A 16,767-nucleotide genomic window follows, 5' to 3' on the forward strand; every position below is an offset into this window, starting at 1 on the left:
TGATGTTTTATCTCTGCAGAAAGTATGGGTCCATCTGTCCACCTGCCCCACATGCTGTGGAGCATGGAACAGAGCAGCTTATCTGTCCCATGCACTATCAATGCAACAGTTGCAAGAGGTGCTGCAGGGAAATGCAGTAATGAAAACAACAGAAGACTTACATAACTGGAAGCTTATATTGTTTAATTTCAGTGACTTTTTTCGTAATGTAGCTAAGTGATTTGGAGCATAACAGACTTGTCATCATTTAAAAGCAAAGGCTTCAAAGCAACTCACAAACAAAACCTGTTTTTTTTTAATGCACTTAAACCCAGTTGCACAAGATGTCCCTTTTAGGGGAAAGAGCCATCAAAATATATTTAAAATTAAACTTACTGCAGTGTAGGCATCTTCCTTTGAAATGGTAATGCAAATGGATTTTGAGAGACAATTAAATTAGATACCTATTGATCACTCAGTATCCCTCACAGGAGAAATTCCTGTTGATTTCTGGAGGTCGTTTCAGCACAGTGCTCGCTGCACCCCTGTATCTACCTGGGACCTTCTCCATTATTTCTCGCTAATGCATAAAATCCAACGGGGAATACGTCTGCTTTGGAAAAAGTCTGATGCTCTTCACTTAAAAGTGACCTCTTGATCAATGCAAATTGTGAATAAGAGCATGGTTGACTGTTCAGAACCTCTACAACTGTCAGCGTTCCATGATACTCAGTTAGAAGTGTAAAATGTTTGTTAAAATGTTAGTAACAAGAATTCCGAATAAGAAGTTGACTAGTTTTTTTTTTATTTATTCAGCAGAATTATGAAATACTTGGTGTAAATTATGCATTTTATTGACTAACAGGCTTGTGGCACCTCCAGCAAACGCGTCTGACTAAAGGGTGGCTGGTTGTGATGGTGCCTCAGGGGACAGGAGGCTGTTTAAAAATTTTGTGAGAAAAAATAAGGCGGGGGGGGGGGGGGGGGCAGGCAGAACATTATACCACCACAGTCATAGGTGGCAGCACACTCTATGCTAGCTTTTTTTTTTACATTTTATGAAATACATGAGTAAGTGTTAAAAAATATATTAACAAAGCTAACATTTATCTGTGTCGGAGTATTTACAGTTGCAGATCTTTTAACTGAAGCTGTTAAGTAAAATACATTAAATGGGTGAATAAAGATGGTAGCTGTTGAAAAAACAGATCAAATGACAGATTTTTTTTAAAAAAATCTGGTTTTGTCAACAAAGCTTCATAGAATAAATAATTACTACACTCACAGGAACTTCTGAATTCTTGAAACCCATGCATTCACTGTTAGGCTTCTTACACTTCTCTCCATTGTATCTCAATAGCTTTACATATTGAAGTAGGATTTATAGTTGACTGATCAATTTGAATATATTATTTGAATGTATATATATTGAGAAATCTGGAAAGAATAGTACTGTGCAGATGAAGTACTGTGCAGATATCAGTAACTCTGAGTGACAAACATGCACATTTTTACTATTGCTACTGCCTTTGTGAATGTTGCTGAAAGGAGATTAACATTTCAGGTGGTGCTGCAGATATTTAAATTGCCACACTGCATTTCCATAGTAACATGAAACCACTAACTGACACGCTGCTGAACCTGAATTTTCCATCTGACACAGTATCTTGTTTACTATTATTTTCCTTAGTATCTCATCCAGTTATTTTAGACCATGATGCGTAACTAGTTCTCCTCTGTCCAGAACTACAACCTGGGGTTCCTCTGTTGTCCTCTTTCTGTTGTTTTTCTCTGCTTTCTATTTCAGTGTAGAGTTTCAACTGCACACACGGCTATGGGAAGAAACAGGAGGGTGACTGTCAGAGAAGGCAGATTATAGTTTACTTCATGTGTGTCCCAATTCTTTTGTCAGAACAGAAGTAACAGTAGCACCCATGGGTGAGGAGGCTGCAGAGATTTTAGTGAAACACTAGTGGTCAGGTGGCTTATATCACATATCTTTATGCAGCCTTTTCTTGAAGCCATTTCCCCTTGCACTAAAGTCTACATTTCATGGGAATGCATGGAGGTCAGTAATACAGGAATCTTCACCTAGACTGGCATTTGACATCTTGAAGAAACCAAGAGAAGGAATTACAGGGAAAGAAATTCTCTCTCTCTGATATAAGCACCTTCAAGGTATTTTGGTGGCCCTGGTGATATGCTGCTTAATGCTACTCTGTGGTGGTCAGTATTTTATTCATGTGCCTAACACAGTTGTGAGTAGTATGTGCCAACAAACAGAATTTTTCTCAAGTCAAGACCGTGCACCAGGTTATAGTTGCTGGTTTTCTAATTACGTTAACAGTTCTGTAAATGATTATACCTCTCTGGTTGATTTTGATTTTTAGTTTTTCACAGTGTATTTCTTTTCCTTGCAATAATTTCTGGCTGGTGTTGATTCCTTGATGATCCTTGATTGCAAACCTCAACGTCAAGTGAAGCTTCTGAAATTCTCAAATGTTGATTCTTCCCCATCAGCTGCATCTCAGGTGTCCCTGTTTTCTCATGAGCATGCACACTTACTTGCTTTTCTCTAATGGACTATAATTCTGCCTTTTGACCCTTCAGTGTAGCCACTGATAACAGAACAGCAGTATCTGTGCTCATATCGTTGTGATTTCTTTTTATTAAATATAATTATGGCAGGTTGTTGAGTAGAGGCCAAAGATAATACCCAGATTGGGGTGACAGCATTCTGGAAGTCCTTAACTGTTAAGAGACTCCTGTCATAAATGTCTGAGGTCACCGTCTTGAAACACTTCTCTTGCATTTGTGCCTGCATTGCACAGCTACAGATCTGTGAAATAGAAAGGAAATTTAAACTCACCCACCAGCAAGTTTCTCCATGCCTCATCATGGAGGACATGTCTCCAGTAGTATCAAAGAATACATTTTGTGGTGACTGCCTTTCACAAGACCTTTTCATATATTCCTTCAGTCTTAGTATAGCTGACACTTTAACGTCACTCACTGTAGCTTATAGCAAATATTTGCACGCTCCAGAATGAATTCTGACTCACAACTAAGGGTTAAATTATCAGCTTGTTCTCGTCTTCAAGCTGCATTGAGTTGGTGGTGTGCCAAAACAGTGGTCAGATGCAGGTTTCACACGTAATAGGTAAAGTACTTGCTAAAACCACAGAAAAATTTGGACTACACTTAGCAAAAACCTGGAGATGTAACACAGTTGGTCTTCTTGTACATTTTAACTCAGGGCACTTGTTCCTGTAGTTTAAATGCAACACCTTCAGGCTTATAGATTCCAGGGGCTGTCCACAAATAATACTGTACTTGCAACCTGAATGACCAACTTTGGCTGTTGACAGAATTTAGGCTATGTATAGTGTACAGAAAGGAATGTTGATTGAGTAAGTGTGATCTAATAACATTCAGTAAGGCTTAGATTAAACCCAAGAGGCTTTTTCTCTACTAGGCATAATGTAACTACAGCAGGAATAATTTAAGCATAGCAAACCATGTGAAAAACAATTATTTTTATAACTCTACTTTGTCTCATAGGAAAAAAAGAAATCAATAATGCTGTTCCCGTCTGAGTTACTTTTTTTTTTTTTTATTTAGTTAACAGTTGGATATATATGTAACTATTTGACAAAAGGTACATATTTGTTTGGTTTCCATAATTCTAAATATTGTATTTAATTTCTTTCCACCCAATTAAAATTCTAACAGGAAACTCTGCTCTAGAAAGTAGATGCATATCCAATGCAGCAGGTGATGGCACTAAGTTTAGGAATTTTTTCCCCCAGATTTATAGGTTCATATCTTCAAGTTAAGTCATAATATGATTTTTGAAATCTTTCAGCTGAAACATCTCTTTTCTAACTTGCCACCAGTATGTACAGATTCATTAATCTGGAAGATGTCAAATTTTCAATATACTATGCTCTTTAAACCTGCTGTCCATATAGTTCTAATATATACACAAAAAGCAAACACTCTTTCCCTGTAATGTGCTATCAAAAGCCAGAGGGAAAATGGTATATATTATAAAAAACCCCAGTAATTCTAGCTGAGTGGGTTGTCAGTGTCTTGACTGCATTCTGCAAACCCTTAGAAACGGTTCCCTACACAAATTGGTCTCTGAGACTGTATCTGCTCTTACATATTTCTCCACCAATGCTCAGATGTGCAGCAGGTATCAGTAATTTAGTTGTGATTACTTATACAAGTATGGCATAGTTCTTTCAGATTCCACTGCTGCCTTCAGGTAAAGATGCTTAGTTCTTTTATCAAAGTGCTAGTTTTATCTTAATGGCAGTTTCACAGGAAAGAAGAAAGTTAAGGAAAGCACAAATCTATTTGACCCACTGACATGCAGCCACATTCACAGAGAATATTACAAGAGGCATAATAACTGTTATTACCAGTGGGATTAGAGCTTTTGTGGTGGATAGGACCCTATCCTAAACTTTCCTTAATTTTTTATATGTACCCAAATCATTTTCAGCAAGTGTTGTGATAAGTTAAAATAGCAGCAACTAAACAACTTCTCTTTTCACTTTCAGCTTACACTGCAATAGAGAAGTATGATTGACTCACTGCCTCACTGATTGACTGACTCTTATGTTTTGTACTGGAATTAAGCAAACTCTGTTTTGCATAACCTCTGTTCTCTTGGTAAGGGGATAGTAGAAAACCTAAGTGAAAAACAAAACCAAAAACAACAACAAAAAACCCCAAACAAACAAACAAACCGAAACAAAAATGCACCAGCAAAAAAACCCAGGGGTTCTAACAGCAGTAATCGCTGTAGATTTCTTTGTGATTTTTTTTTTTTTTTAAAATATTGCAGTAATGGTAATGGAAAGTCTTTTGATTCTGTCACTAAGAATAACACTTTGGAATACAACTTTGTGTAAGAGTCAATAAATTACAATGAACTTCTATTGCTCCTTCTATTAATGGGTCTGGTTGCAATTCTGCGATACGGTCTCAGGAGCTGTAACCTCACTGCTTCCCAACACATTTCCCTGCTGAAAAAACCTGACTGGTTTCATTTTAGCTGGACTTGCTAAAGTATTGTTGTTCTTGAGGATCATAAAGACATGCAGGTTTTCAGTTAGTAAGCAACAAATTCAACAATGGAAGACCTGCTGAGGTGCTTTGGTTCTGTTTTAAGTGCTGAATTCCAGAAAGATGCAAGAAAAATTCAGTAGAGGTATCTCTGAGTAGTATGTGGCTTTAAATATCAAAATCATCAAGCTTTCTAATCTAAATAAGATTGCTTTCAAAATCAAGACCTTACTAAATTCAAGGACGTAAATTTAGGAGCTAAGCTGTAATTGCATCTGAGCAGACCGCAGCCAGAAAAAGATTTTTTAAAAGTGATTTGTATGAGAAGCCTATTAAATGGGAGCCTAAGCAGTTTATCTGATTGTGACTAATACAGAATAAACAAGTGAAGGTGGTGTTGAAAGTGCCACTGTGCCTGAATATGAGGAGGAAAATAACCTTACATTAATTCATGTGTCACTAATTCTGTATGCATGCTTTGTTATTCACAGCTGGCTGAAAAATATAAGGAATTCGAAATAAATTTGATGCAATTTTCATGCTGCTAGCATATGATACCTTTTTAGACAGCAGGTAGGGGGAAGCTGGACTGTACTTTTCAGTTTCTGAGCATCATGACTACTGCAGGCAGTCAGGAGCTGGTTTCTTATTCCTGTAAGCACCTGTGCACAGATGAAGGGCCAAGCCAGTGCACGTCTGGATTAGAACTGGGTCCGGAGCTGGACTACAGAGCTGGAGATAGATCATGCACTAGGGAAATGTAACAAAAAGGCGCTGAAGGTGTGATTGTTAAAGTCAGGTAGTGCTGGATAAGGGTCTGCTGTTGGGGAGGGTGTAAGGATGTGTGCTTGGAGAGTACAGTGGGAAGGGGTGGAGAATCACACCTGATTCGTCATCTGGTGCAGAGCTGGTTTCTATAGCTGCCAGCAGCACTGTGAGTACTGAGCACCACCATCCCTTCCCCTCGCATCAGCCATGGCTGGCCATTGCCACTACTTGAGAAAAACAGGTATGGGAATCCCTGAGAAAATCAATATTAAAAAAACCAAAACTGGCACTATCAGAGTTTTTTTTGTTTCTTTATAAAATGTGTACAAGTTTTACCTTGGTTCCTTTAACACAACAGACATTTTCCTTGGTGGAGTTTCTAGGCATCCCAGTGTGTCCTCAAGTTTGTGCTTTTTAATGTCTTCTCCTGTGTTGGAGCTTTCTGCTTGAGTTCCTGTTTTTTTCCCTGACATTTTCAGTTCCAATTTACCCATGTGTCCGCTCCTCTGTGTGGAATTAGTCAGTTGGAAAGTGCTGCTTTTCTCTCCCAGTTAGTTCTTTCTCTGTTATTGTCACGTAGCTCAGTATCTTTAATGGTAACATCTATTATTTTCTTTATCTCACTCCATAAAAAAGCTTAATTGTTTTGTTTCAGGCTTTTTATTTAGCCTGAATGATGAGCATACTAACTACACTACAACTTCAAGGTCCGTGATTGCCTATAGATCAAAGACACTTATGATGCCAGCCACTACCACTTTCCAGGAGAAGAGGTTGTTTAGCTGGCTGTATAGTAATGCTGCTTAACAGGTGGGTGTGAAGCCAAGCAGTATGAGAGAGGGCTCAGCAGACCCCCACAGTCTGCCACAAACCACAGTGTTTGAGGGTGATTAAGCTGTATTGGGCTGACTTTCAGTAGGTAATAAAGCCCAAAACAATCACTATTTTTGTGTGTTCGTATTTCATATTGCTTCTACAGATATACAGGGACTGCTGCTGTGTCCTTTCAAGTAACTTGTCAAAATCACAATGGAAACAACTTTCTGGACGTGTTATAACTGGAAATTAGTTATATTGCTTTTTCTGAAGAGTGTTCTCCATAAGAAGATGTTTCCTATGTATCAATGATTCCTATGATTCTTTCGTAATACTTAAGATCTGTGATCATTGATCTAGGTAACTTTTAATTTGGACAAAAATAAGAAGGATTTGGCCTACTAGGAACAGAAAAAATGCATTACTTTACTACTTAAGTTTTTTTCTGCTAAAAAAGCAACTTTGCCAAAAACAAAAGCATGGTTATGTAGCTGTAACTTCAGTGGAGCTATCTAGGATTTGTTTAAAAAAACAATCAACCAACCAATAAAAAACCCCAAAGCCAAGCAAACAGGAAAAACTCCTGCCATTGGAAGCACCCTGAGCAATAATGTTGGGGGAAAAAATGGCCAAAAAGAATGAGGTGTAGCTTTAGACTGTAAACTTCTAACTCATTTTAGAGGCTTCAGTAAGGCTATTTGTGAAAAATGATTTTTTTTTCTAGAAAGAAATTTGTTTTGAATCTGGTGAGAACTGTTTGGACGTGGTAGTCGTTTGAAATTATGATAATGCCAGGAAAAAAAAGGGCAAAAAGCTTGCAAATAGCTTGAATGAAAATAAGGAGTTTGTCAAATTCATCAAAAAGGCCCATTCATTTTATTTTTTTAAATAGATACTGCCAGGTACTTGAGAAACAATTTTGTCTTTTCTTCAACTGGAAATATTAAAATGGTTTCAATTGGAGAAATAGAACCTGTAAGGACCTAAATAACTTCTAACTTCTTCTGTGATGACTTAAGCAGAACAGAATGCACATTATACAAAGCATATATAGAAAATAATTGCTAAAACTATAGAACACCGAAGTACTATCCCATTTACCTGAATAGAGGTAAATAATCTGGACAATGTAGCCTGAAATAATAGATAAGTAATACTAATTCTAAGGATACAGGAATTAAAAACTGTATCATAATACAAATTCCAATGTGTGTCTTTGGTGTTGAGTGTCCCCTAAAGCTACAGTGATATCAATGTTTTTGATTACTGTTGTAAGTACTTCAGGGAGAGATATGTAGATAGGAATGGTGGTTCTGCTTTATTAGTCACCAATGGGAAAAATACAGGACTAAAAAAAAAAGAAATCTAGAATTTCAGCTGAGAAGTGGGTTACTTAAGACAATTCATCTTAGTGTAAACATTTTTGGCTTAGTTTTTGACTCATATATCAGTAGAATCATTCAGTGCAATATCTTCTCATTCTGACTGGATGTGTCTGTCTTCCCCACTGCCTCCCCACCCCAAGAAAAACATATGTGGCCACATTTGAGTTGTAGAATGAGAAACCTGCTGTCATTTGATAAGAGTAAGTGCAGTCTTTTGTTTCAGTCGAAGATTTGTGCAAATATTCTAAATGGGACTCAAATGAAGGAAAAGAGCGTAATGAGAAACTGATTCCTTCCTGTTGTGAAAAGGCACATTTTATGTTCCTGATAGAATCCTACTAACTTCTAACCCACACATACTTTTTGGAAATGGAGAGGGAACCAATCTAAATTTTACATATATGAAGTTTATTCACCAGCACATTGTCTTGTACATAGAAATGTGTTATATGTACATATTTACCTCTCTGTAAGGATGTAGCTCATGGACTGAAATTCCAGCCCTAATATGAGAAATGATACAACAAAAGTTTTTTTCTCTAATCAGTGCAGTATAAATGGCTTAGCTGATTCAAAACAAATCATTAAATCCTTTCTGGTTTGCATGGCATGGTTATTTTTATTCTCTTCCTTCCTTTCTGCCATCTGTCTATAAATCTATTGATTTTCCCAGTATTCTGGTTTTGCTGTGGATGCGGTATATCAGTTTCCTTTTTATTACAGGGATTTTTTTCCCTCCTGATCTTTGGAGGACATTTATGTAAACTGAAACAGAGATTATTATAATGATGATGTAAGCAGGGGGATAAAACTACATTGATCCAATATTGTGTACAGTGAGGAGGAATTAATCACACTGTAGGAAAAAGGGATGGGGTCAATAGTTTTGAACCTCTTGCTTATTTCGTATAACTTTGATACATTAAAGTCTGGTTATTTTTTTCCTATGTTACTATTGTATTTACTAGAAATGATCTTGTCAGGATTAAAAGAATATTGTCAAAGGCCTATTGAATATTTTTAGATAAATACATTGTATATTCTAGTGTGCAGATTCAGGTAGTTAACAGCCTTCTGGATAGGCTGTGCAGTTCTATCAAACCACTTAAAGAGAAATGATGGATCAGGGTCTGCATAACTAAAATAGCCTTATAATTACATAAGAGACAGAATTAAAGCAACTAGTTCTTGTGAAGCTTGTTTCCAGATTCCTTTTAAAGTTACCTTGCAAGCTCTGTGCACTGAAGAACAAGGCAAGTAGGGGTTGATCCTAAAAGTCAAGGTTCAAATTAGAATGGATGCAATAAATCATGTCTCTGAACAGAAAAGCTTTATTCAGTATATGAATCCTTACAAAGACTACACATAAATTAAACCTAGCAATGTAAGTAACTCTATAAAATCATCCTGTAAATAATAATTCTGGTGCTTCTTGAAAGTAGCCTTGCTTAGGTGGAAAGTAGCTTTCTGTGGTGTTTTGTCAGATCTTTTTTCCCATACAAATATTGCATAAAGGGAGCATTCTCATATGAGTGCTCCTGTTATCCTAAGGGTGTAAAAGCCTGGAACATAACTCTGAAGGAGTGCAAACAAATTACATATGTAAGTGCAGATCATCTTCTTCTGTGTTTTCAAATCACACTTTTCCTAGCACTTCATAAGTTGGTTTCTTCTTGAACAAAGAAATCACTGACCTTTTCTCTTTCTAGTAATTTGATGAAACTCAGACAGTACTGCTTATTTCTAACAAAGGATAGTCTTGACTTAAGGTCTGCTGATTCAGTCTACTGTGCTATAGTTTGTGGCAAATTGTCATCTAAGGCATGATGTTGTGGAGGTCGGTGCTCTGGTAGTGGAGCCGATCCTGTGTCACACAAGGCAAAAAAGTATAAATTGGTTCAAGAAATAATTTGACAAATTCGTATGGGAGGTGTAGTTATTAATACTGTTGCCTAGACGTAACCTCCAATTCGATAGTGCCTAAACTGCTTGTTGGAAGCCAAGAAGTTTTTTTAGGCTAACATCATCTTACACATTTTGTAACCATTCTCTTAGTATCTGGTACTAGACCCCTTCTTACACAGTGCTGAAACAGAGCTGCCTGGTGCTGTATGGCCATTCACTTCTCTGTTCTGTATTCTGGTTCAAGATCTAGGATTTACTAATTTTTAAGCTCATTTAACTACAACTGGGAAGGAAAAAGATTTGGCAGTCACCAAAACTACTAAAACTCTTGCAGAACTTCTTAAAGTTCTTGGTGTTCTTTCTCAGAAATGTGTATTTGCTAAAATCAAGTCTTCATTGCAGCAATTATATACTAGTTTTGATAGAGATATAGATTTCTAAATCCGCAATCTCCACGGAACAGCTGATGGGTAGAAATAAACCTGCATGTCACATACCCACGGAGAGTGCCTCAGGGGCTTTCCTCCTTTCATGCATCAGTTTTACTTGAAATGGTCCTGAGTTCATCTCATCATATAAGAAAAATTTGTGAGACTGGAAGAGAGTTTCACATCCAGTTTTTCTTTATTATAGTCATGAGATACTTGTTAACTTGTTAACAACTTGCTTGATCAGTCTTCCTTCACTGACTACAAGTAAGACAAAGCTTGCATTTTACCTTCCTCACGTGATTTGGTTGGATTCACCAAACCAAAATGTAATCATTAAGATTGTGAACATATTATTCATAGACTGTGATGAAGGGGTGTGTCTGAAAAATATTAATTAGTTCTTCTCAAAATGGATGTGGAGAATTTTGACGAATTGCATTTTTTTGCAGAAAATTTTAATAGCACCATTGTGCTTAAGTCCTGTATGTTTGCAGGATCCCAACAGCTTAATCTAAACCAAAGTTTTCTATGTTCTTGAATAGTGGAATTGAATAATTTGCTCCCATAAGACATTTCTTAGCAGGATGTTTTATTAGATGACTGGAATTACCATTCAGACTGCTATTTCAGAGGAACCCAAAAAAGTTTAAACGGATGCTTGATAACTGTTTTAGACCCACAGGGTTGGCAGCCTGCCCCCTGGCTGGGATCCCATGCTCTGAATTGCCCCTTGCTGCTGGGACATGTTAGATCTCCAGAGCATACTGGAGGGTGTTACATGGAATTCTGTGTTAAAATGTTGCATCATAACTTAAAAAAAACAAACAAAACAAACAAACCCACAAACCCCAAGAATACTCCACCACCTTTTCATGGCAAACTCCTACTGTTTTTCTCATTAATGAAAGAAATAATGAATTTTTAATTTTTTTTTTTTTTTGAAATCACATACCGTTACCTTTGTTTTCTCCTTTCTAGAACTTTTATTTCTGAACAAACACAACTAAAATAGAGGGCTGTTTCAGAGAGATATTTCTGCAGCTGCAGTTCTCTTGGAAAGACTGTTAATTTGCAAGTAGCTCTTGCAGAAACTTCTTTTTTTTTTTTTTTTTTTTTCTTTTATTTTTAAAGCTCAGGAAATCAGTGGGTTTTGAAAGATGGCTGTTCGGAATCTTCTGTAGTCTAATCTTGTTTCTTTTTCTGTTACAATAACAATCTCATTTTTTGAGAGGTACCAAAATCCTCCTCCAGCTAGTTGGCATGAGCACAAATCATTCTGTGGAAAGCTTGGGCACCTAACAGTTTTTTTCTGTTAATAGATGCTGTGCTTTCTCATTAAGAGGGCAGGAACATCAATTTTGGTCTTCTTACCTGACTTGTCCTTGATAATGGATTCTGCTCAAGAGAAAGGAGGACTTTGTTTCCCAGCTAAGGAAAAATAATAAGGCTTTCTTATGACAACTGTATACCTCTGTAGTTACTTTAACTCCCAGAAAGGAGAAAACATCAACTACTGTTTCTTTGCAGTGCAGGAGTGTAAGGAGGGGTTGTGGAGTGGCTTTTTAGATGCACCAGCTGTCACCCTCTGCTCCTGTGTCTGTAAATGAGAGGGAAGCACGGGCAATGGATGTGAGAGCTCTCTGCTTTGCCTTCTGGGGACACGTGGGGAGAGAAATCTTGAATGTTTACGTACATAAAGCAGTGGTGGTGGTAAGAAGACAAAGAATCTGAGGGACTGACAGCGGGGGGTGGGTGGGTGTAGGGAGACAAGGATGATGACAAAAAAGTGTAGAAGGATACATCTGCAGAATAGAAGGGAGAGTGAAAGAGAATTAAGAATGAACAAGAAGGAAACTATAGTGAAAATACAGAGGGAGTATAATCACTTGTGGAAAAACAGGTTTAGGTTCATTTTGTTCTTGTACTTTTCTCTTAGAAAAGGGAGTTAAACGAAAAACAATAAAGAGCGTAGAAAAGAAGAAACATAAAAAAAGGAGAGGAATCTTAGGTTAAATGTGTAATAAAACAATTAATGTTGAAAATATTAAAAAAAAGGACCGTATAAAAAATTTCATTTTCCTTTTAAAAAGAATATGCATAGGGATAAAAATTCACATAGTGTACAAAAAGCAGTAAGAATGGTCTTGGATGCTCTGTCTGTTTCTCTTTCCAGATTTTATTTCATTTTTTGACTACTGTTTTTCTTACTTATGCATCCTGCCTTTAGTTTTTGGAGCATTATTTCATAAAATGCAACAAATAGTTAAATGCATCTAATTATCCAACTTTAAGCCTGGCTTTGCGTTTAATATTTGGGATATCAGCAAGATCCACACCAATTCTTAGGAAATTGATTTCATTTCATTAACACACAGACTAGGCACTTGTATTTAAAATTTATTTTACAGCATTTCTTTCAACAAAGTTACAACATATTCTGTCTTTACAACATATCACGTCTCTCCTTGTTCATATCGTGTCCTCAATAATGGTTTGTATTTGGAACACATATTGTGAAATCACATGCTATATTTGGTGGATGAAAACTCATTGGAAAGTTGGCTTTGTATATCTCTAGTCAACACGGATTTAATGTAGACTATTATCTACAGCTCTGGTAATTACCTGAAACCTTGGGTACAGTACATTCCTGCCAAAAGGTCAAGACAGTGAATTACTAGCCTGGTACTGTTCTCCTTATGACTCACAGTATTTAATTTTTTCATTCTTCTCTTAAAAAAAAAAAAAGTCAAACTATTTGTGTAAGGCAATAGCATGGTAGTTAATAAGGCAAAGCTGCCTGCAGTAGCATGCTGAGAATACTACCTAAAATATAACAATGTGGGTGTGTGTAAAAATGAAATGCATCAAATTTCTTTTTCAAACGAAGATGTGAATGAGCTTGACTTTGTTTTATATGCTTAATTTTAAATATGCATTTTTGTTTGTTTGTTTGTTTGTTTTGTATCTTACCATGAGAAACCGATGTTTGCATCTATAAATTTTTCATAATAATCCACGTAAATATCTCCAAATTATTTGAGATCTGTAAGCAGAGTATATTTGAGAGGCTATATCTGAAAGCTTCGTTGTCCATAATAAGGCTTTTAAAAATATAGGAAACCAGATCTGTTCAGTCATTAAAGTAATTTTTTCCTAGAATACTGCTTACCAAAATATAAAATGTTCCTCAGTAAAGATCACTTCAATGAATATGGAGACCTAAATCTTCCTAGCTCTAATTCAAAAACTAATCATATTCCATAACCAGTTAAAAGCCAAGAATTTGTTACAGGAAGAAGCAGGAAATAAAATTGCTAGTAAATAACATCGCAAAGAGCTTTACGTGATCACACTTCAGTGGTTTTGATTTTGGTAAAGAGTACAATGATATCAAATTGAACTACTTATTAAATAAAGAAATGTGACCTATACAGGGTAATTCTAACTAAAATACAGTGTCTGTGCGCTGTGCAAGCTTTTTGCTTTCAAAACTAATTAGAGTGATACAAAGTGAATGTATTTTGATTCTTGGGGACCTCATATTCATAAACTTGTGGTTCCTAATGCCTAGGTATTAACTAGGTACCCAGTTAGGAGTACTTATATAGTATCTAGATCCACACTTTCACATGTATGTAACGGTCACTTTCAATTGTACCCGGAGATAAATTGCAGTAGTGACACGGTTTTATTCTAAATATCGCAGTGACTAAGGTGATTCACTTCATTTGTGTTTTGGGGCAAATGAATTCTGTATTTCTCTTTCTTTGTAACAGCTGGTGTAAAAATCTGTTTTCATATTTCTATTATTGGTTTTCATCCCTTAAAAAGATAAACAATTCGTATTCTCTGGAAATCCAACTCTATGGGGTTTCACTGCTGGCAAATAGGTGTGCTAGTGGTAAGCAGTAAGATTTGACTTAGAATTTCCAGTGCTTGTTTCTCTAGTTCTTCTGTAAGCAAGGCTTTAAGTATGAAATGATAATATAAATTGTTATTTCTGGTGCAGTTGTTTTTATGTATGACTTTCCTTCGTCTTATTTTTAATGTATTAGATCAACATCATATTTGTGTTTCTGTCAAACAGTACTAGAATACAATTACAGTAGTCCAATTTTGCATGCTTTTTTTTCTAAAAGTGATCAATACAGTAGACTTAAAATAGATTTAACTAAAAGATTTGCTGCTTTTTAGGATTTTGTTGTCATAGAGCAAGACTCCTGCCTACTTCTTAGTTGTGAGAAGAAGCTCTTTATTCAGACTGTTGGATACAAATCCATGTAGATTGCTCATAACAATATGAGCATAGTTGTTTGATATTTCTGTCACAGGGTAATTTCCAATCCGAGTGAAATGATCCTCAAAAGATGAAACTTGGTGTAGTGTTCTGTAACTTGGGAACAGCAGAGCCAGGTGTACAAGTTCTGCATTCTTTCAGTGTAGTTCAGCTAAATTTTGATTCCTATTGAGTTAACAGATTTTTTCAAATTCATGATTTGTTGGTATTTTTCTGAGGTATTTGAAATTTATGAAAATTACTAGATTTTTATGTCAGTTTGATATTTTTGAGAATCTTGGTATAACACTGGAAGGACATCCTGGTTACTTGATTGAATTTTGCTGTTGCAGATAACCAAGCCATATTATCCATTTTATAAACAAACGGATATGCAGATGTCTTCAGTTTTGGAGCCAAACCTTGGTTAGCGTTAGTTGCTAATCATCCCTCCTTTAAAGCAGCCTCTCTCCATTCTGTTTTTTCTCTCCTCTGTTTTCAGGACAAGAAAGTCTTTTTACATCCCATCAAGCAACGATCTACAAATAAACGTATTTATCTTTAAGGAAACTTCTTCCTAAACTCCAAACTTCTCCCAAACTCTCTTTCTCTCCTCTCCTTAACCCCTGCCCCTTACTTTTTTTTTTTTTTTTCTCTCTGGTCACTGGATCTAATCCTTTTCTTTGTGATGAAGTATCATCCTAAGTGGATGAGAGATTTGTCTTTTACTGAAATAGCCTAGAATGTCAAACCTAGTTGTTAATGCAGAGCTTTGGAGGAAATGAGGATGAAAGGAATGGATTATTATAGGACTGTTAAAAGCTATCATCTAAATCAATTCCAAACCTCAATGAATAAGATAGTAACATGTGAAAAATAACTCTGAGAATGCTAAATATACTGAATATCATAAAACACCCCAAAGATTTTGTCAACCGCAATTCAAATTTGTATTTAATGTTCCCTGTCAAGGGAGAAAGGACAGAGGATGGTTGCCTTGTTAAGAAGCATGAGGAATACAGAAGTGTTATTCATGTTTCTTTAAATTTTACCACACCTCTGAAAGGAAGAAGTATAGAATATGAGCAGTCAAATGAATCTTGAACTTTTCTAGCAAGGTAGATTTGATGCTTTCTATGAACAGACATCTTATTTGACTGGAAAATATCTTGTCTCCAATTTCTTGTCAAACGCATTGCTTTCTTGCTGTCAAAAACTGCTGTTCCATTTCTGGTATTTCAGCATCAATCTTTTGCTATTACAAGGCTGGTGCCGTTGGCTGTCAGGCCTGCACAGTCTCAATTGGCAGACTTATCTGTTTTCAGCAGGATTAGACAGAAATATGTCTCATTCACATGATGCTCCAGCCTTAGGCTGCACCAGCCTGAGGAAACTCAAGTACGTTAGCTTCAAAGAAACTGTCTGCAACCTCTTCTGACAGCATGGTCTACAAAGTACCCTCCAATCTATTCCTCAAGCTGTTTTCTCTATGTCTTTAATATTTACTCTTTGTATTGCATAAATACTTTACCACTTGTCTTGTCTCTGGCAGTTTTGTAATAGAAAGCATTAGACTTTTTTTTTTTTTTTTTTCTGCAAGTTTACCATAGTTACGTACTAATATATTTCAAGATATAATGAAAAAATAGCAGCTGGTCCAGTACAAAATGGTCCTGTACTTGGAAGCAGAAGACAAACATAAATGACATGACACGACAGTGCTTATTAAAGACGTTCCCAAAATTGCCACAGATACAAACAGTTTTCTTCAAAAGAGTTAATGTGCTCCATGGCTTTATTTGGTGGTGAAAATAAGAAATAATGTGACTATCGTCTGTGAAGCTCTTGTCATCTTATTTAGGCACTGTTTCTATTAATGCAATCTTATATTAAAAGAGCAAAATATAACTTCAGAACATAGTTATCTTCATTAATCTGTGTACATGCAGTCATGCTCATGTATTTATGTATACATGCACACAGTTAAAACTGTACATATATAACCTCAAATGAATGTTTTATTTTCTAGGAAATAGCATCTCACAGAGCAGTCCTAGTTTGCATGTAAAATATTGGGCCATAAATTGTGTTTATTCTCTTTGGGTTAAGCTATGTCAGTCTTCAAATA

This window comes from Leptosomus discolor, chromosome 3, assembly GCF_034619465.1.
Source record: "Leptosomus discolor isolate bLepDis1 chromosome 3, bLepDis1.hap2, whole genome shotgun sequence".
NCBI classification, from domain to species: Eukaryota; Metazoa; Chordata; class Aves; order Leptosomiformes; family Leptosomidae; genus Leptosomus; species Leptosomus discolor.